Genomic DNA, 20,534 nt, shown 5'->3' with positions numbered 1-20,534 from the left:
AAAATGGAGGCAAACTCAAGAAGTATTTTTCACTCATCTTGTTAGCACAAATCACACAGAGAAGTAAAATGCGCACAGGAGACAGCCATGCTGTCAGATCAGGGCAATCAAGAAATTTGGAGCAACTCAGGCCCAATGTGCATGTGGCGGTTGACAGGCCCACATCTTTCAGTATGGGTCTTCCCCATTCACATTCAAAACAGAGTAGGTGCAATTTAAAGGGCCAGAGGTGTGTGTGATATATATGGGGGGATGCTGAATGTAAGTCCCTCCAGGGCCTCTGCATCATTTTCAGGCCTCTAGGGGACACACCCATTGGCCAGTGGAGGGAACACATAGGAACATAGGAAACTGCCATATACTGAGTCAGACCACTGGTCTATCTAGCTCAGTATTGTCTTCACAGACTGGCAGAGGCTTCTCCAAGGTTGTAGGCAGGAATCTCTCTCAGCCCTATCTTGGAGAGGCCAAGGAGGGAACTTGGAAGCTTCTGCTCTTCCATCCCCTGAGGGGAATATCTTATAGTGCTCACACTTCTAGTCTCCCATTCATATGCAACCAGGGCAGACCCTGCTTAGCTAAGGGGACAAGTCATGCTTGCTACCACAAGACCAGCTCTCCTCTCCAGATGCTATGCACATCTTGACTCTGTCAGCATTTCCTCCTCCTTCTGCCGTCCCCACCCAGCCAATCAGTATTATTGCTGAGGCTTGAGAGAAAGCCAGTTGGCCATGGGAAGAGCAAGGAAGGAGAAAATGTAGAACAAGTCTCGAACTGTGCCGCATTTCCTCTTTCTCCTGTCCTCCCCCCTGGCCAATAGGCTTTTTCTCAAGAAGGGACCTTTGAGAGGTCAATTGGCCAGTATGAGGAGAGGGAGGAGCAACCAATCAAAGACTTTTGTAATGGTTGGGCAAGGACTTTGATTGGTTTGGGGGCCTTAGGTTCAACTAAATGAAGGTTCAATTGTCTAGACAGAAACCTTCTCCACAGTTTTGTGAATGTGTTTGTAGTGCTCAACCAGAAGTAGCCCAGAGCACACAGAGATACCAAGTAGCACAGAGTGGGAGGGGCCATGGAGCACCTGATTTGCATGCAGAAGGTCCCAGGTTCAATTCCTCAAGAGCAACTGCTGCCAGTCAACACAGCCAGTATTGAGCTAGATGCACCAACAGTCTCATTCAGTAGAAAGCAGCTTCATATTCTGGGGCCTGTCAAGATTGTAAATCTAAGGTGTATTTTGTGCTCTAGAAGGGATTATCAGAGTCACTGAAGCTATTCACATGACACATGTTATCCTGTGTAATATAAGCCTCCAGCTGAATCTGAATGTGGCTGATATATTTTTTTTAATATGTCTGTCTGAAAGCACCCTAATTGATGAGAATTCTCGATACAATATGAATGTTGCAAGCTCATCATTCAGATCAGGAGTGGCCAACCTGAGGCTCTTCAGTTGATGTTGCACTACAGCTCCCATCATCTCCAGCCACAGATTGAGGCTGGGGTGATCAAGTTGTAGTCCAAAACCAGCTGGAGAGCCTCAGTTTGGCCACTCCTGATCTAGATCATTAGAGCTCAGTTGGTATAGTGCAATTACACTGTACAGTACTTGTCATTTCACAGCAGCTCTTAAATGTAATTGCAATTGCATTCCAACGTGCACTTTGGTCATGTTGCCAGCCACAAACATTAGTATCCTGAGGCATCTCGACCATTACCTCCACCACCATCATAAAACTGGAAAAAATAGTTAGGTACAAAAAAAAAATCATAATCTTATTTCTTTTCAAGCTCAGCCTATAGAAACATTTCTCTGAAAGGAGCGGGGCTAAAAACATTTAAAACTGAAGTCTAGATTAGCTCCCTTTTTAACATAAGAACAGCCCTGCTGGATCAGGCCCAAGGCCCATCTAGTCCAGCATCCTCTTTCACATAGTGGCCCACCAGATGCCGCTGGAAGCCACAGGCAGGAGTTGAGGGCATGCCCTCTCTCCTGCTGTTACTCCCCTACAACTGGTGCTCAGAGGCATCCTGCTTTTGAGGCTGGAGGTGGCTCTCCAACTAGTAGCCAATGATAGACCTCTCCTCCCTGAAGCTATCCAACCCCCTCTTAAAGCCATCCAGGTTGTTGGTTGTCACTGCATCTTGTGGCAGAGAATTCCACAAGTGGATTATGCATTGTGTGAAAAAGTACCTCCGTATATTGGTTCTAAATTTCCTGGCAATCAATTTCATGGGATGACCCCAGTTCTAGTGTTATGTGAAAGGGAGAAGAATTTCTCTCTATCCACTTTCTCCACTCCATGCATGATTTTATAGACCACTATCATGTCTCCCCACAGTCATCTTTTTTCTAAACTAAATAGCCCCAGGTGTTGTAGCCTTGCCTCATAAGAAAGGTGCTGTAGGCCCCTGATCATCTTCTTGTAGCCTTGCCTCATAAGAAAGGTGCTCTAGGCCCCTGATCATCTTGGTTGCCCTCTTCTGCACCTTTTCCAGTTCTACACTGTCCTTTTTTAGATGTAATGACCAGAATTGTATGCAGTACTCCTGGTGTGGCCGCACCATAGTTTTGTATAAGGGCATTATAATATTAGCAGTTTTATTTTCAATCCCCTTCCTAATGATTCCTAGCATGGAACTGGCCTTTGCCATAGCTGCCACACATTGAGACGACACTTTCAATGAGCTGTCCAACACAACCCAAGATGACCATCCCTGGTCATTCACTGACAGTTCAGATCCCATCAGTGTATACTTGAAGTGGGGGGGGGTGTCATCCCAATGTGCATCACTTTACATTTGCCAACATTGAACCGCATTTGCCATTTTGTCGCCCATTCACCCAGTTTGGAGAGATCCTTTTGGAGCTCCTCACAATCCATTTTGGATTTCACTACCCAAAAGAGTTTGGTATCATCTGCAAATTTGGTCACCGCACTGCCTGCTCCTAGATCATTTATGAATAAATTTAAAAGCACTGGTCCCAGTACAGATCCCTGGGGGACCCCACTTCCTGCTTCCCTCCTGTGCAAACTCTCCATTTATAACTACCCTCTGTTTCCTGTCCTTCAACCAGTTAGCAATCCACATATGTACTTGTCCCCTTACCCCATAACTGCTAAGTTTTCTCAGGAGTCTTTGATGAGGACCTTTGTTGAAAGCTTTTTGGAAGTCAAGGTATACTATGTCAACTGGATCACCTTGATCCACACACTTGTTGACACTCTTAAAGAACTCCAAAAGGTTTGTGAGGCAAGATTTAACTTTGCAGAAGCCATGCTGGTTCTCTCCCAGCAGGGCCTGCTGTACTATGTAAGTAACAATTTTATCTTTGTGGATGCTTTCCGTCAATTTGCCTGGAATGGACGTTAAGCTAACCGGCCTGTAACTTCCTGGATCGCCCTGGATCCCTTTTTGAAAATTGATATGACATTTCTACTTTCCAGTCCTGCAGTACAGAGCCTGATTGCAGGGATAAGTTATATATTTTAGCAAGGAGGTTGGTAATTTCACATTTGAGTTCTTTGAGGACTCTTGGATGGATGCCATCAGGCCCTGGCGATTTGCTAGTTTTCAGGTTTTTCAGACAGTTTAGAACATTATCTCTTGTCACTCCTATCTGACTCAGTTCTTTAGCCTCCATCCCTAAAAAGCCTGGTTCAGAAACATGTATATGCTCAGTATCCTCTGCTGTGAAGATGGACCCAAATAACCAATTTAGCTTCTCTGCAACCTCCAAATGCTCCTTAATAGTCCCTTTCACTCCATCATTGTATGGTACAACCACCTCCCTGGCAGGTTTCCTGCATCGGATGCATTTAGAGAAGTTTTTGTTATTCCTCTTGATGCTTTTAGCTCAATCTTCCTCAATCTCTATTTTCGACTCACTTATTGTCACCTTATATTTCTTTTGCCAGAGTTTGTGTTCCCAGGAGCGTAACTATTATAGGGCAAGGGGAGACAGTTGTCTGGGGGCCCACTGCCTTGGGGAGCCCCCCCCAGAGGCAAGTCACATGACTGACTCCCCCAGCCACGCACCCGCCTGGGCTTCTTTCAGTTGCATTCATCCTCCGAAATTGATGTGAGTGTTAAGACCTGGAGCTACCAGAACAGCATGTCTTTCTCTAGTACCATTAAATGACTTGCATCGTCCACAATTTACAAAACCTTTTAAAAAAATAATTTAGGATGATGTTCTATTGTAGCACATAGTTTATAGTGTGTGTGTGTGTGTGTGTGTGTGTGTGTGTGTGTGTGTGTGTGTGATATAAGTATTATTATTTACATTTTATATCCCGCTTTTCCTCCAAGGAGCCCAGAGTGGTGTACTACATAAGTTTCTCCTCACAACAACCCTGTGAAGTTGGTTAGGCTGAGAGAAAAGTGACTGGCCCAGAGTCACCTAGCATTCAGCCTCATTTAAGATTTCTTTACTTCATGAACTGAGCTTCAGTGAGGGGGGTCGCATTTTAAAATCTTGTCTCTGGGCCCACTCCAACCTTGCTACGCCCCTGTGTTTTCCTTTCTGTTCTCTTCATTTAGACATGCCTTCAAATTTCAGAAGGAAGTCTTCTTCCCTTTTATGGCTTCCTTGACTTTACCTGTTAGCCATGCTGGAATCCTCCTGCATTTAGTGGTACCGTTTCTCCTTTGTGGTATACAATCTAACTGAGCTTCTAGTATTGTAGTTCTGAGTAAACTCCATACATTCCGGAGCAAAGTGACTCTTCTGATTTTCCCTTCCAGCTTTCTTTTCACTATACTCATTTTGGAGAAGTTTCCTCTTCTGAAATTCAAAATGTCTGTGTTAAACTTCCTAGATGATCCTCTCCCCGCATGTATGTTGAATTTGATCGCACTATGGTCACTGTTCCCCAAAGGTTTGATGACACTGACATCCCACACCAGGTCCTGGGTGCCACTCAGGATTAAGTCCAAGGTCACCTTCTCTCTGGTTGGTTCCAAGACCAACTGTTCTAGGCCACAGTTATTCAGTGTATCTAGAAATTTGACCTCTTTGTCATTACCTGACTGTGAATTTACCCAGTCTGTGTGTGGGTAATTGAAGTCACCCATTATTACTGCCCTGCCTCTCCTTGACACCTTCCTGATTTCCTGCTGCAACTCCCAGTCACTGTCAGTGTTTTGATCCGGAGGGCAATAGCACGTCCCCAGTAGCACATTTCCTTTCAGGCCTTGTATTGTCACCCACAGGGTTTCTGTGGAGGACTCCGGTCCTCCTAGGTTTTCTACCTTTCATGTCTTGTTCTTCTATTGGTTCCATAAGACAATTACAGCACACATAACTTGCTTCTCATTGGTGTGCTACTGGTTGGACTTCTGTTTCTGAACCAGCCTCTGTAGCTGTATTAACAGTTCATGCTGCAAGAATTAGCAGGTGATCATGTTTATTTCTCTGCAGTAGAAAACCTCATCTGCTGTTTTTTGCAGATCAGGCTGTAGCTAAGAGCACAAGAGCAGGCCAATTTAGGTTTGGGTTTTTGGTTTGGGTCAGTTGGCAAACCTACGAATTTGCAGCTTTTGTAGTTGCTTCCTTGAATTAGAAGTGGTAAAATTAATAACAGCAACTATGACAATACTGTCCTGGGGCAACTGGATTGTTGCTTTCCATCCATTGGTACAGGTTGCTCTCCATCATCGTCTTAGACCATTGGCTGACTTTGAAATACTTCTCATAATGGTTGTGCAAATCCAACCAATAATGCTTTGTGCTGAATACTGCAGAGACTGTAGCCCTATTGAGATACTATGTTGTACATTCATACAAGTGGCAAGGGCCACTTGTATGGATTAAATTAATAGTTTTAATTTAATTTAATTCATTTTTGAATTGTTTTTATATTGTTTTAGCATTGCTTTAATTGTGGGTTTTATGTCTTTTTAAAAGTTATTGTACACTGCCCAGAGCCTTTGGATGGAGCGGTTTATAAATGTAGTAAAATAAATAAATAAGGGCAGCTCCAGCCATAAATGTACTTTACTCCTTCTGTACCCACCTACCCCATTCATTTTTTTTTCCTGGTGCCCCCACTGACATGTGTCCACAAATGTACAGGCTTTTATGTGAATGACTGTACATTTGTTTATTTTAAAAGTGAAACTGGGTGCAGGCTCCCTCAAAGGCAGGGTACAGACAGGAGGTATACTACTGCACATGTTGAACATGTGAATAACTGTTTGCGCATATAGATCTGTACATGCATACACTGCACAAAGATTGTACATGAACTGAACAACATGTGAATAAGGTTTGTATCACGATTTCTGAATGTGCTTAATGTATTACCACGCTGATTTTCTGTGCAATTCTGAACACACTTATGAGTCTTTCCAAAGATTTCACTGAAACTTTTCCAAGGGAAATGGTCTCAAGTCAATTACCAATATATTTCCTGTCAAACTGATGCCTTTCATTAGCATCCTCACCAACTCACAGGATAAAACTCTCACTTTCCATGTATATATGTGTGCATGGATGGCTACATAATGGGTGCTGTGTGGCTTTTCATCTGACAACCCATTCCAACATGTTACTAGGAAAGGAAAGATTGTGCCCTTGAGTCGGTGACAACTACTAGCACCCACAGAGCCCAGTGGTTTTCTTGGAAGAATCCAGGAGGGGTTTACCATTGCCTCTTCCCGCACAGTATGAGATGCCTTTCAGCATCTTCCTACATCGCTGCTGCCCAATATGGGTGTTTAAACATACCAGTGGGGATTTGAACTAACAGCCTCTTGCTCCCTAGGCAAGTTGCTTCCCCGCTGCACCATAAGGTGGCTAACATGTTACTAACCCATCCAAAAAGTGGTAACAGGGAATGCACTATGATGGCTACTGTGCCAGTAAGACATCATTTAACAGCATTGTGAGGGAACCCAAATTCTGGCCATTACAAATATATCTCAAGAAGTATCAAGCACTTTTAGTGAACTATATTTTTGCAGATTTCTTCTGCACTTCCATGATTTATTGGTAAATGACATTTACCAAGACAGGTACACAGTAAGAATATTGATAGATCAATTCTGTCATTTACTGGTAAGAATGTTCATGCGGCTTCAGGAAACAGTTCAGTTTCTTCCTAATTTCCATTAATGATCTGTAGAAGTGGACATCTACCAGACATAGGCTGAAATACATCCAGCAGATTACTCACTGTTTTATTGTTAGCTTGCTACATCATCTGCATGTTTTTAAAAAACATGTTTACTCAGAAGCAAGCCCAAGTTCAATGAGCTATAAGTGTACATAGGATTGCAGCCTCACAGCAGGATTGTGTGTGTCTACTTTTGAAGTAAGTTCCACATGGTTTACTCCCAAGTAAGTATGCACAGAATTAGAGCCTAAATCCTATAAATCTTTTATTACTGTTTGGTATTATACTAATTAAAACTGCCTTCTGTATGTATTATTAATTTTTGTAGCATTCATGCTCGGGTGACATTTTTAGCTGGCTTAGCAGAATTTACCACAGTAAATAAGAAAAAACTCATTTCCAGGCAATTAGGCTTGCAGAAAAATAAGTCTCCTAATGGAGAGCATGATGATTACAAATTTTACCTAAGTAAACTGGGTTTTTTAATGATAACTCCTCATGCTAAGTAAACAGATTGGTGTAGTAATGTCCTAAGCAATACTTAAATGTAACTGTTTAATAAATTGGTAAATTACTCATTTCATCTTAGAACAAAATGGTAATCCTGCAGTAATAACATAGTATATATTCTGTAAATATGAAGCATCATCACTTTAGCTCGGAAGAAATCACCCGAGCAATATGTCAGCATTGATCTAAAACTGTGGCATTTTATCTCAAGTTTATTACCCATTTTTGAGAATCGCTGAGATTCTCAGAGCATAATGGCAATAAAAGAAGAATTTAAAAAGCGCTTAAATGTGCATAAGTTAATCAGAGGTATCCTCAGGGGGGAAAGGAAATTTGGTAAAACATGAATTATCAGCATCATTTAAACTTACTTTGGACGCTAGAGATAATAAATGGCACCATAATTTAGAAATAGCTTTTAACATCAATGACTGTAAGTAGCACTTTACTGTTCATAAGAATTGCAAAGCAATGGTGCTGCAGCCAATTTTATTAGCCATTTTTTTCGGTATAAAAGCATTCAAACCATTTTCCAAACTGAGCAGACAGGAACAAGAGTTACGTGTTAATATGCAAAATGCATTTGTTTAGGGTCCCCCCCCCCTTTCTTCCTTTCTCCAAGATCCAGCAGTAAATCTACCAAAAGATATGGTCTGGAAGCAATTGAATGATCATTTAGGAAGAATAAAGCTCTTTTAGAGTTTACATATTTGGAAAAAGAAAAGAAGGGAAGAGGTAAAGCCAGTCATTCATTTCTGATTTGCCACAGCATGTCCCAACTCTTCTGAGCAAGTGCATTTCATTTCAAGGAGCCATAAACTGTAGCCACAAGTATCTAGTTTTAAACGTTTAGTCACATGCAAACAATGCATTACATACAAGCAGAGCACGTGCAACAATCAATTCTTTTTAGCAAACACATTCAAATCCTTTTTCAAACTATGGAGTACTTCTCATGGGTTGTTATGAAACCAGTACCAACAAAAGAGAGCAGCTAGGCTAATCAGGAGGAAAGTCAAGGTTTGCTTTCAGGGCAGGTTGCCAACTGTCCTGATATGTCAGCACAGCTAACAGAATTCCTATTGGCCGTGATCCACAGATCCTTGCATGGTATTCGTCTGTGGACTGTGTGCGAATTGGTGCATGTGAGGATCTGTGTGTGCACACCTGCCAAACAAATGGTTGGGGCTGTCAGCTTTGATCAGCGCTATGACTGGTGATGGGAAAGATGACAAAACCCACTAACTGCTTTGCAGGTGTGCTGCACACACAAACCCAATCCAGCATGGATCACCTGCTGGATATGGCATTTCCTACCACAGGGAAAGTAGCCTGTTCCTAGCACCGGCAATCTTTTCACCTTCCTCTGCTTTGCTATCTAGTAAAGCCATGTTATAGAAAGGCGGCGGGGTGGGTGGGTACAGACAACAAAGATTTGGTTAGTTGCCTCCTAAGAGCCATTGTGTGCATGTCTGCCCCTGACAGTGAATTGTCTCCTTCTGGACAGAATATAGAAATGCCCCCTGAGCCTACAAATATAGGAGTAGAATATTACAGGGGTAGGCCACCTTCGCTCTTTAGCTGTTGTTGAATTACAACTCCCAGCACAACATATCTGGCACAACAGGAATTGTAAACAGCAGGTCTTTAATGCAGACATCAGTGCAGGATTATCAGATTTTTAGCAAAAGGATATATGCACTGCAAAAAAAAAAAAAACCTTAAAAAAACTATCAAGGCTGCATACAAAAGATCTGTAAATTCACATTATTCCATGTCTTCCATCAACCCTTGAGTCTATCATCACATCTTTGGCCTCTTTTATAATTTCTCTCCTTCAACACTTTCCTGTTAACAAAGATGAGAATATATAACAAGTGATAGTTTGTAAGCAATCCCCTGCACAGTGACTTGGGAATAGGTGCTATTGACCACAGTGGGACTTAGGGTCAAACTAGATATTACTTTAAATCTCTGATACTACAGTTTTTCTTCCTTTTTTCCCCTGCGTGTTGCGGGGGGGGGGAGGTAACATGCATCTCATATGACCCTTACTTCCAAATTGACATGCATAGGATTGCACTACAAGGCTTCTGGCTTCATTAAAACAAACAGATGCTTAACACCTCCTTTCCTCCAGTCCTCCCATCTACGGGTCCTTTAGGAATTCAGCCACTGGGTGTTTCCAACTTTTTTTCCCCCTGTGCACAGACACAGTACACTGAAGCATGATCAGCTTCTTACAACATGACCTGAAAGGACAGGCATACCAGCTGGAAAGCAGGGGGTTGTCCTCAGAGTCTCTCTGGGTGCTGCCAAGTGCCAAGTGTGCAATTAAATTGTCAGGTTATGCTATTATCACACAGCGCAGATGTCAGATTGGTAACCTCTGGCCAAGCCCAGCACATCTACTTTGCAACAAGCCTCTGAAGGGCTGGAGGTCTTGGCATCATTGGATCATCTTCCATGCTTGGCATGCGTGCATATGCGCTCGCGCGCACACTTTAATATTGATTTTCTGAAACTCTAGGGTCGTGGTGTTTCTTGGCACATGACATAACACCCCATTGGATGCAAGAAACAGAAGTAAGTTTTTATAGTGTGAAGTCCTTTCCTGCCCTGCAGACAAGCTTAGAGTTTTCTCTTCTTAATAACCTTCTAGTTAAATGTAACCATTTTGTAAATAACTGGTTTTCAAAAAGTACTTTTCTTAAATAAATGATTCACTGTATTCTCTGCACAGACAGACATCAATTTTTATATTTTAAAATTGCAGATACATATACCAGATTCTTTTTGTGAAAATCCCACTCTTGGCAGTCTTACAAGAGCATACCTGCTGCTACTACGACTAAGATCTGGATGACTGGACCAGTGAGTCCTTGGTTCAGATTTCCATTCCACTATAAATCCCACCAAGTGACCTTGAGCCAGTCACTCGATCTCAGCCTCACTGATCCCACAGGGTTGTTGCGAAGACAAAAGGGTTGGGAGGAGGAACATCATGTATGCCACCCTGAGCTCCATGGAGGAAGGACAAGATATACTATTATTATTGTGTCAGGTATATATATTAAGGTATACATCTACTAAGCAAGAAGCTCAAGAGATTCAACAGAAAGAAGTCCCCCTTCTCGTCTTGTCTCCCATCTTATTTGTCTAACCTAATGTGTATATAGTTCACTCTTTTTCTCCCTCTATTTATTTTACATTTACATTTATATTCTGCTCTTCCTCCAAGGAGTACATGTTTAGGTTTCTCCTCACAACAACCCTGTGAAGTCGGTTAGGCTGAGAGAGAAGTGACTGGCCCAGAGTCACCCAGCTAGTTTCATGGCTGAATGGGGATTTGAACTCATTTTAAGATCTCCCCAGTCCTAGGGACAGCACTCTAACCGCTACACCACATTGGCTCGTCTACTGAAGATGAGAAAGAGAGGACAATTTCATACACTCCTTAGAAGAGATAAGAGAAGCAATGAATAACATGCAATGAATTACTTGCATTTCCTTCCCCTATCCCTCACTTCTGGCAAAGTGGGACCTATCTGCATAAGAAGATGTATGTTCTTTGAATATTGGGACAGAATTGAGTATCTCCCTTCTTTTGTAGGAGGAGGCAAAATGAGATCCAGAAGCAGGGAGCATGAATCACTCACACCTCTTTCTGCAGCGGATATGAAGGCAGAGAAAAAGAAGCATACTGGATAGAAAGAACTCCTCCTCTTGCTTGCCGTTGTTCTCCTTTCCTCCGTTTCTTTCTCAGAGACATGTAGAAGAAGCCTTTCTAAGTGCTTCCAGCTATGCAGAAGCAGCTAGAGAGCCCAAGGGTAGTGCTGTAGCAGCCCATTGGGCAGCTGCAAGGCAACGCACTGTAGTTTGTTTGCTTGATGGAGATTCAGGCCCTCAAGTATGCTTCCACACCAGCCTTGCTCCCCAGCAGAGGCACTGACACAATTTGCTCATCTATTTATTCCTGAGAATTCAGACAACGTTCATGCAGAGCATTTGCATTCCCATGTTTTCCCCATCATCCTTGGGTTCCCCCCCCCAGGGGCTAAATTACCACAGTGCTCTGTGTGTGTGTGTTTTAAACTTCCACCACAATTGTAGTGCAATCCGTGTTCCCTCTAACAGGGATTCCCAGATGTTGTTGACTAAAGGTAACGATAAAGTGTGCTGTCAAGTCGATTTCGACTGGCGCCCACAGAGCCCTGTGGTGTTCTTTATTGACTACAACTCCCATAATCCCCACACAAAGGCTACTGAAGTTGGGAATGCTGGGAGCTGTAGTCCACAACATCTGGGAATCCCTGTTAGAGGGAACACTGAGTGAAATCCTTTCAAGTGTTATCTGACTGCAGCATTATTGTCTCTCACAAAGAAGAAGTGCAGTTTTTGAGATGGTTAGTTATGGCACATACTCCACCTTTCTGAACTACCTCCATGCCCTGCACCCCTACTAATGCAAAGTTTCAGTCTTATCAATTTCACCCTATCATCATATATTTAAATCGAGTTGGTTTCACCATACTTTGCCTTCCGTTTTCATTTTTGTTAATGAAAAAACACAATTCTGTGCATATATCCCCACACTGGTGGGAATACAAAACAAGTCTCTGCTCCATCAAGCAGCTGCAAAAAATACTAGCTGACATCCTGACTAATGAAGCACACAATAAGAAGTTCTCCAATGACATGCCAGGAGCCTGCAACACGCACACCAGGGGTGTAGCAAGGTTGGAGCGGGCCCAGAGGCAAGATTTTAGAATGCCCCCCCACACTGAAGTAAAATTTTATATATATATATATATATATATATATATATATATATATATATATATATAAATCCTGTGTGCCACAATAGAACATTATCCTAAATTATTTTTTTTAAGGTTTTGTAAATTGTTGACGATGCAAGTCATTTAATGGTACTAGAGAAAGACATGCTGTTCTGGTAGCTCCAGGTCTTAACGCTCACATCAATTTCAGAGAATGAATACAACTGAAGGAAGCCCGGGCGGGTGCACGACTGGGGGAGTCAGTCATGTGACTTGCCTCTGGCCCCCCCCCAAGGTAGTGGCCCCCCAGACAACTGTCTCCCCTTGCCCTAATATCGTTACACCCCTGACGCGCACTCATCAAAGACTAACACAGAATGACATAAAACAGCTGGAAGCTGTTTTAAGTCATTACACTGCTGCCCTGCCACACAGCACCATCGGGACCCCCTTTCATGTTGTGCAGCAGCCCCAGCAGGTCCCTAATGCTGACATCCTGCTGCATGGAATGTTGGCCAGTATTTTTAATGGTGCAGTTGTGACCTTAAAAATAATGCCCCCCCCCCAAAAAAAATATTAATGAGCAATAATTCTGGCTGCAAAATGGAAGGCAGGAATAAAAGTGTGTATACCACACACACACACACACACACACACACAGGAAACAGGAACTGATTAATTAAGGGCCACCTCAGAAATGCTGTGGCCATATACAGAAACAGGAAGCAACTAATTTAAGGGGCAGAAGCCCAAATATTAGAAGTAGCTGTAAAAGAGAGGTACAAGGAGGAAAGAACTAATCAAAGGGTCAATTGTAGGGTGCTGCACTTTCACTTTGCCTGTCCACAATAGACGGGGAAATTGCAAGTGTAGCACACATCACATCCAAAAAATCACTAACAAGGACTGAGCAAAGTTAGGACAACCAGGAAACACTAGAATGAAACAGTTGGCAGCAATATAATCTGGATTTTCCTTAAACATGCAATGAAGAATGAAATCCTCTCCAGAAAAAAAAAACAGCCAGGATGAAAGCAACACAAACCAGCTTAAGCCCTGGGGTGAGGGTGAACACATCCTGCTAGCATTGCTAAAATTTGCCTCAGCTAGATAGGTGGTCACTCCCACAAGTCCCTCATTCAAATCTTGCATCCATCATGAACTCACTAGGTGGCCTTAGGCAAGTCATTATTTTTAAGCCTCAGTCTGAAATATGGTTATAAGATCTACTGTATACAAAGATCCTTATACCTATCTTATAAGGGTGTTATAAAGGATTGCACTGATAATATACAGTATGTGAAATGCTTAGAAGACCTGAAAGTGTGATATAAATGTCAAGTATTACTATTGTAAAGCCATGTTCAGATTGGAAATGTGATGGATTTGGAAGGACTGCGCTGGTGACTAAAAACTGGCAAGTGGAGTAAACTTCACACTGCAACCATTTCGGAGGCTTGAAACTGAAGGCTGGTGAGAGATGTCTGAGAGAGTCATTGCGATGGTCCTTTTAACTGGCCCAATGGAATCTAGCATTTCATGGATCCAAGGAAAAGCTTAATAATCACAGGAATAGAAACGTCTTAGGATGCATCAAGTTAATGGCTAAATCTGAGCCCGTAATAAAGGGATATGTTGGGAGAGCATTTTGATTTATTGCTAGAGCACACAAAAGTGTTTGGATTCCTCTGTGATGCGAGAAGCATTGCAAACTTGCTAGTAACTGAACTGGAAAAATAGTCTAGTAACCTGGCAACTGCTTTGACAAGTTTTGTGGATGTAGACAGGGTAATCTGGCTTCTAAAAGAACCAAGATCTACTGTACTTCAGAATCATTTGGAAGGACAATGGACAAGCATTGGCCAATAATTCATCAGATTATCAGTAAAGTTAAAAAAAAAAAAAAAACACTTGATTTGAAATGTGCTCCAAAGGTCTGAGAAAAAGCAGAGAGGATGAGGATTTTCTAATCAAGCTGAGATCCATTCTTGATCTACTGGAATATACTACCCAGAATGTGTTCACAGATTTGTCACAATTCTAATGTACACCATTTAAAAACTCATATGCAATTATGTAACATTAATCACCTACCTGTTCTGTTTCTCTTTAATGTAAGATGGTCTTTATAAACAGTGGCAATCATGGACACAGAATAATATAATTTTAGAGTTGGAAGGGACCTTGGAGATCTTTTGGTCCAACCTCCTGCACAGTGCAGGAAACAAAACTGAAATGTTAAAAAGGTACAACCTCCATTGACAGGAATCGATCCCATGACTTGAAAGGACCAAACAAGACAACAAGGGCCACCAAGATGTCTTTTAGTGGTCAGGTCAATTACAACTTATTACTAACTGGATTCAGCTTTTTTCTTCTCCTTTCTATTTTGTGTATTTCTGAGACTTTTAAGTTAGGATAATTTTAGAATATTTTTATCTGTTACTTTATCTATGTGAATGATAAAACCAATTTGTAATGGCCTGGTTCACACCGCTGTTCAAGTGTCAATTCAATGTGGTTCACTTACATTGGTATGATTGTGTGAACCCACACCAAGGTGGGAATCTCAGATTCATCTCCAGAAATTTTCATGCAGGAAGCCTCCACATTCCTTACTATGACACATAAGAACATAGCCTGCTGGATCAGGCTTAAGACCTATCTAGTCTAGCATTATGTTTTACACAGTGGTCCACCAGATGCCTCTGGGAAGTCCACAGGCAATAGATGAGGGCATGCCCTCTCTCCTACTTACTTCCCAGTAACTGGTATGGAGAGGTATCCTGCCTCTGAGACTGGAGATGGCCTACAGACCTCAGACTAGTAGCCATTGATAGACCTGTCCTCCATTAATTTACCTAAGCCCCTCTTAAAACCATCCAGGCTGCTGGCAGTCACCACATCCCATGGCAGAGAATTCCACAAGTTGATTATGCATTGTGTGAAAAAGTACTTCTTTTTGTTGGTCCTAAATTTCTTGGCAGCCAGTTTCATCAGATGACCCTTGGTTCTAGTGTTATGAGAGGGGGAGAAAAACTTATCTCTCTCCATTCTCTCCACACTATGCATGATTTTATAGACTTCTATCATCTCCCCTCAGTCGTCTTTTTTAAAAACTAAATAGCCCCAAGCGTTGTAGCCTAGTGATGTGCACCGGTCCGGATCCATCCGGACCGGCACGGCGGGGCGTCTATCTTTAAGGGTGGGGGGGTAGAACTTACCCCTCCCGCCGCTCTTCCCCCTCCGGCGCTGTGGTAATATCCGCAGTTTTCGGGGCGGCAGAGTCCTTCCCTGCCGCCCCGGTGCCCGTTGTTGCCCGGAAAAAGCTTTATGTATAACACGCATGCGCGCATTGCAGTGCGCGCGCGCGCCGCATACATCACATGCACGCATGCATGTGATGTGTGCGGCGTGCGCGCGCACGCCGCAACACGCGCATGCATGGTACACATAAAGCTTTTTCCGGGCAACAACGGGCACCGGGGCGGCAGGGAAGGACCCTGCCGCCCCGAAAACTGCGGATATTACCACAGCGCCGGAGGGGGAAGAGCGGCGGGAGGGGTAAGTTCTACCCCCCCACACTTAAAGATAGACGCCCCCCCCCCGCCAGACCGGTCCCTTCCCGAACCGGTTCGGAGGCCTCCAACATGGCCTCCGGACCGGTTCGGGCACACCACTATTGTAGCCTTACCTCGTAAAGAAGGTGCTCTAGGCCCGTGATCATCTTGGCTGCCATCTTCTGCATCTTCTTCAGTTCTATAACGTCCTTTCTGAGGTATGGTAACCAGAACTGTATGCAGTACTTTAGACGTGGCTGCACCATAGATTTGTATAAGGGCATTATAATTTTAGCAGTTTTATTTTCAATCCCTTTCCTAATAATTCCAAGCATGGAATTGGCCTTTTTCACAGCTGCCGCATATTGAGTTGATACTTTCAATGAGCTGTCCCCTACGACCCCAAGGTCTCTCTCCTGGTCAGTCACCGACAGCTCAGACCCCATCAGCATATAAGTGCAGTTGGGGGGTTTTGCCGCAATATGCATCACTTTACACTTGCTAACATTGAACTTCATTTGCCATTTTGTCGCCCACTCCCTAGTGTGAAGAGATCCTTTGGGAGCTCCTCACAATCCTTTGGATTTCACTTCCTACCCTCTGTTTCCTGTCCTTCAACCAGTTACCAATCCACACAGGAACCTCATGGCTGGGATTAACAATGCCTTGTTTGTAAAGGAGAGGACACAGATTTTGGCACCCATTTAAACAACAGTATTCTGCACAGAGATTACCTGGTCAGCTACCAGTCTGATTATGCACTTCCCTCTGATGTGAAGGCTCGTTTATGATGTTTTAGAAATAGTAAAATAGTAAATATAATAATAAAAATAAAATAGTTTTGTATTTTACCCAAATTTTTGTTTTCTAAAAGGCCTACATATCGGCTATCTCTAAAAAGCCATGGTTTTTCTTCTAAGCGCTTACCTCTAAACAAGCTGCACAAGAATGTAAATGTAGATACTTTTATTTGATCATGCATTAATTTAACTAATTAATTCATGCATCCATTCAATTCCTGTTAACTTGGCAAAGAGACACCTTTAATTTTTTATTTATTAATTTACATTTATATCCTACTCTTCCTCCAAGGAGGAGCAGTTATGTTTGGTTATGTTTATCTTTACTATATGGTTATATTGTTATAAACATGGTTATTTTTATCTTTACAACAACCATGTGAGATAAGTTAGGCTGAGAAATAAGTGACTGGCACAATCACCTAGTCATTTTCATGGCTGAATGGGGATTTGACCCTGGGTCTCCCCAATCCTAGTCCAACATTCTAACCACTATACCACACTGGATCTCATATTTAGCAGGGGTAGAGTAACTGCCCCTATCCAACGGCTGTGTGAGAGTTTAGACTGGGAGCCCTTTTTGGACAGGGAACCATTTCCTCATACATAGGCTTTTAAAAAGATTATCCTGCCTTATTTAGCACAGGAGAGAATATTTTGGAGAATTATTCTACCCTTTCTATTAAATGTATCCGATAATATTCTTTTACAAATCTATAGCCATTTTGAGAACATGTTTTGTTGAAAAGTGGCATATACATGTTTTAATAATTATATTATTATTTTAACAATCATAATTATAATAGAGGGATTAATTCCGGGACAAACAGCATATATAAGGAGGTCTGATTTGGACTGAGACTGTGGCAGCAGTCTAATCATAGCAGGCTCAAAGCCCCATGCCCTTTACCACGATCCCAATCACCACCACCCTCTGCATATGCAAGCACACTAAGGCCAATGACATGACTAAAGTCATGTCGAGTTTGGCTCTAAACGTTCTGTCTTATCTAGAAAAGTCACCAGTGTGGCCTAATAATGCAATCCAAGGTCTTTCTTAAGGGACCAGATCAAAATTATTTAATATTTATTTAATATATTTTTATACCGCCCCAAACTCACATCTCTGGGTGGTTTACAACAAGCAAACAGAAAAAGTTAAAACGTTAGTTAAAATAAATAACAGAAAACTTAAAAGAGTAGTTAAAATGATAAAGTAAAAGTTAAAACATTGCAACAATTTAAATTTTAAAACATTTCTAAAAGATGTTAAAACTGTTGAAACAATATTTAATTAAAAGCCTGGGTGAATAGGTGCATCTTTAAAGGCTTTTTAAAAGTTGTCAGAGATGGGGAGGCTCTTATTTCAGCAGGGAGCATGTTCCAAAGCTTCAGGGCAGCAGTAGAGAAGGCCCGTTCCCGAGTAGCCACCAGACGAGCCAGTAGCAACTGCAGACAGACCTCTCCTGATGATCTCAATGGGTGGTGGGGTTCATAACAAAGGGCCCAAGTCATTTAGGGCTTTATAGGTTATAACCAGCACCTTGTATTTTGTCCAGAAACTTATCGGCAGCCAGTGTAGATCTTTCAATACAGGAGTAATGTGGTCTCTCCGAGATGACCCAGAAACCAACCTGGCTGCTGCATTCTGAACCAACTGTAGTTTCCGGACTACACACAAGGGCAGCTCCACATAGAGCTCATTGCAGTGATCCAGTCTGGAGGTTACCAGCATATGTACCACTGTTCTGAAGTCTTTCATCTCAAGAAACGGATGCAGCTGGCATATCAGCCAAAGCTAATAAAAGGCACTTCTGGCCACTGCCTCAACCTGGGACACCAAGGAGAGGCTTGGATCCAGAAGCACCCCCAGACTGCATACCTGTTCATTCCGGGAAAGTGTGACCCCATCCAGAACAGGCAGATCAAAATCATCTCCCACGTTTCAACCCTGCGCAATGAGGACTTCTGTCTTATCTGGATTCAGTCTCAGTTTGTTATCCCTCATCCAGCCTATTACCGCCTCCAGGCAAGCATTTAGGGAGGTTATGCCTTCTCCCAATGATGCTGACATGGAGAAATAGATTTGGGTGTCATCAGCATACTGATAGCACCCTGCACCAAATCTCCTGATGATCTCTCCCAGCTGTTTCATGTAGATATTAAACAACACTGGAGATAATATGGAGCCCTGAGGGACACCATACAAAATTCCATTTTTTTAAGAACAACAAGGGACACCATCTGAAACCTGCCCGAGAGGTAGGAGCAGAACCACTGCAAAGCAGTGCCTCCCACTCCCAACCCCCTCAGACGCTCCAGAAGGATACTATAGTCAATAGTATCGAAAGCCGCTGAGAGATCCACAAGGACCAACAGAGTCACACTTCCTCTGTCAATTCCCAATTGGAGATCATCCATCAGGAAGACCAAGGCAGTCTCCACCCCACAGCCTGCCCGAAAACCAGTTTGAAATGGATCTAGATAATCAGTTTTCTAAAAGACTGTCTGGAGCTGGGAGGCCACCACCCTCTCAATTACCTTGCCCAGCCACAGAAGGTTGGAGATAGGCCTGTAGTTGCTCAACTCTGAGGGATCCAAGGCAGGCTTCTTCAGAAGTGGTCTAATAATTGCCTCCTTAAAACTAGGAGGAATCCTACCTTCCCTCAGAGACACATTTATAATCTCTACCAGGCCTTCTACAACAATCGCCTTACCAGATAGTATAAGCCATGCAAAGGTCAAGAGAACAGGTGGTAGGTCGCATGGTTCCAATCAGCTTGTCCACATCCTCAGGAGTCACAAACTGGAACTGATCCAACTTAACCACAGAGGAGGAGTTGCTGGACACCTCCACATCAGACACTGAAGTAATTGTGAAGACGGAGTCTAAGTCGGCCCGAATATGAGAGATTTTTCCCACAAAGAATTGATTAAACACATCACAGTGGGTAAATGATGGTTCCAGATTCTGATTCAAGGGAGGAGGGGCACATACTAGCCCTCTCACAATCCTGAACAACTCCAGATGTGAACTTGCAGATGCAATATGGGCAGAAAAGAATCGCTTCTTTACTGCACATATCACCTGAGCATAGATCTTCAAATGCGCTCTATGTTGCAGTCTATCGGATTCAAATCAAGTCTTTCTTCACTTGTGCTCCAGTCATCTACTTCGCCACTTCAGCCCACATAATTCTTCCATATAGCAAGGGGCCAATTTTGAAGTGGGTCGGATGCTTAGGAACGATCATGTCTATTGCCCTGGTGAGTTTACTGTTCCAGTTCTCCACTAGGGCATCAACAGGATCGCCGGCAGAGCCTACGCTAAATCCCTCCAAGGCTTCTTGAAATCCTATTGGATCCAATAACCTTCTTGAGCGGACCATCCTAATAGGTCCCTCACCTCTGCAAGGGTGGGAAATTATTGTGAGCCCAACCTTAACCAGATGGTGGTCTGTCCATGACAATGGGAATTATTATTATTAATTCGATTTCTATACTGCCCTTCCAAAAATGGCTCAGGGCGGTTTACAAAGAGAGATAACAAACAAATAAGATGGATCCCTGTCCCCAAAGGGCTCACATTCTAAAAAGAAACATAAGACACACACCAGCAACAGTCACTGGAAGTACTATGCTGGGGGTGGATAGGGCCAGTTACTCTCCCCCTGCTAAATAAAGAGAATCACCACGGTAAAAGGTGCCTCTTTGCCCAGTTAGCAGGGGTCACCACAGGAGTCCCCATCCACGGAACACCAC

At 42.9% G+C, this 20,534-nt stretch overlaps 1 long non-coding RNA gene across 2 annotated transcripts in view; it reads right to left on the bottom strand.

Moving 5' to 3' along the window:
- The window catches only part of LOC128340874 (uncharacterized), a 51,830-nt gene that overhangs the window by 9,380 nt on the left and 21,916 nt on the right, over positions 1 to 20,534 (bottom strand). The window lies entirely within an intron of this gene.

Source organism: Hemicordylus capensis, chromosome 1, assembly GCF_027244095.1.
Source record: "Hemicordylus capensis ecotype Gifberg chromosome 1, rHemCap1.1.pri, whole genome shotgun sequence".
NCBI classification, from domain to species: Eukaryota; Metazoa; Chordata; class Lepidosauria; order Squamata; family Cordylidae; genus Hemicordylus; species Hemicordylus capensis.
The sequence above is the reverse complement of the archived record's forward strand: the minus strand, read 5'-3'. Positions and strand labels throughout refer to the sequence as shown.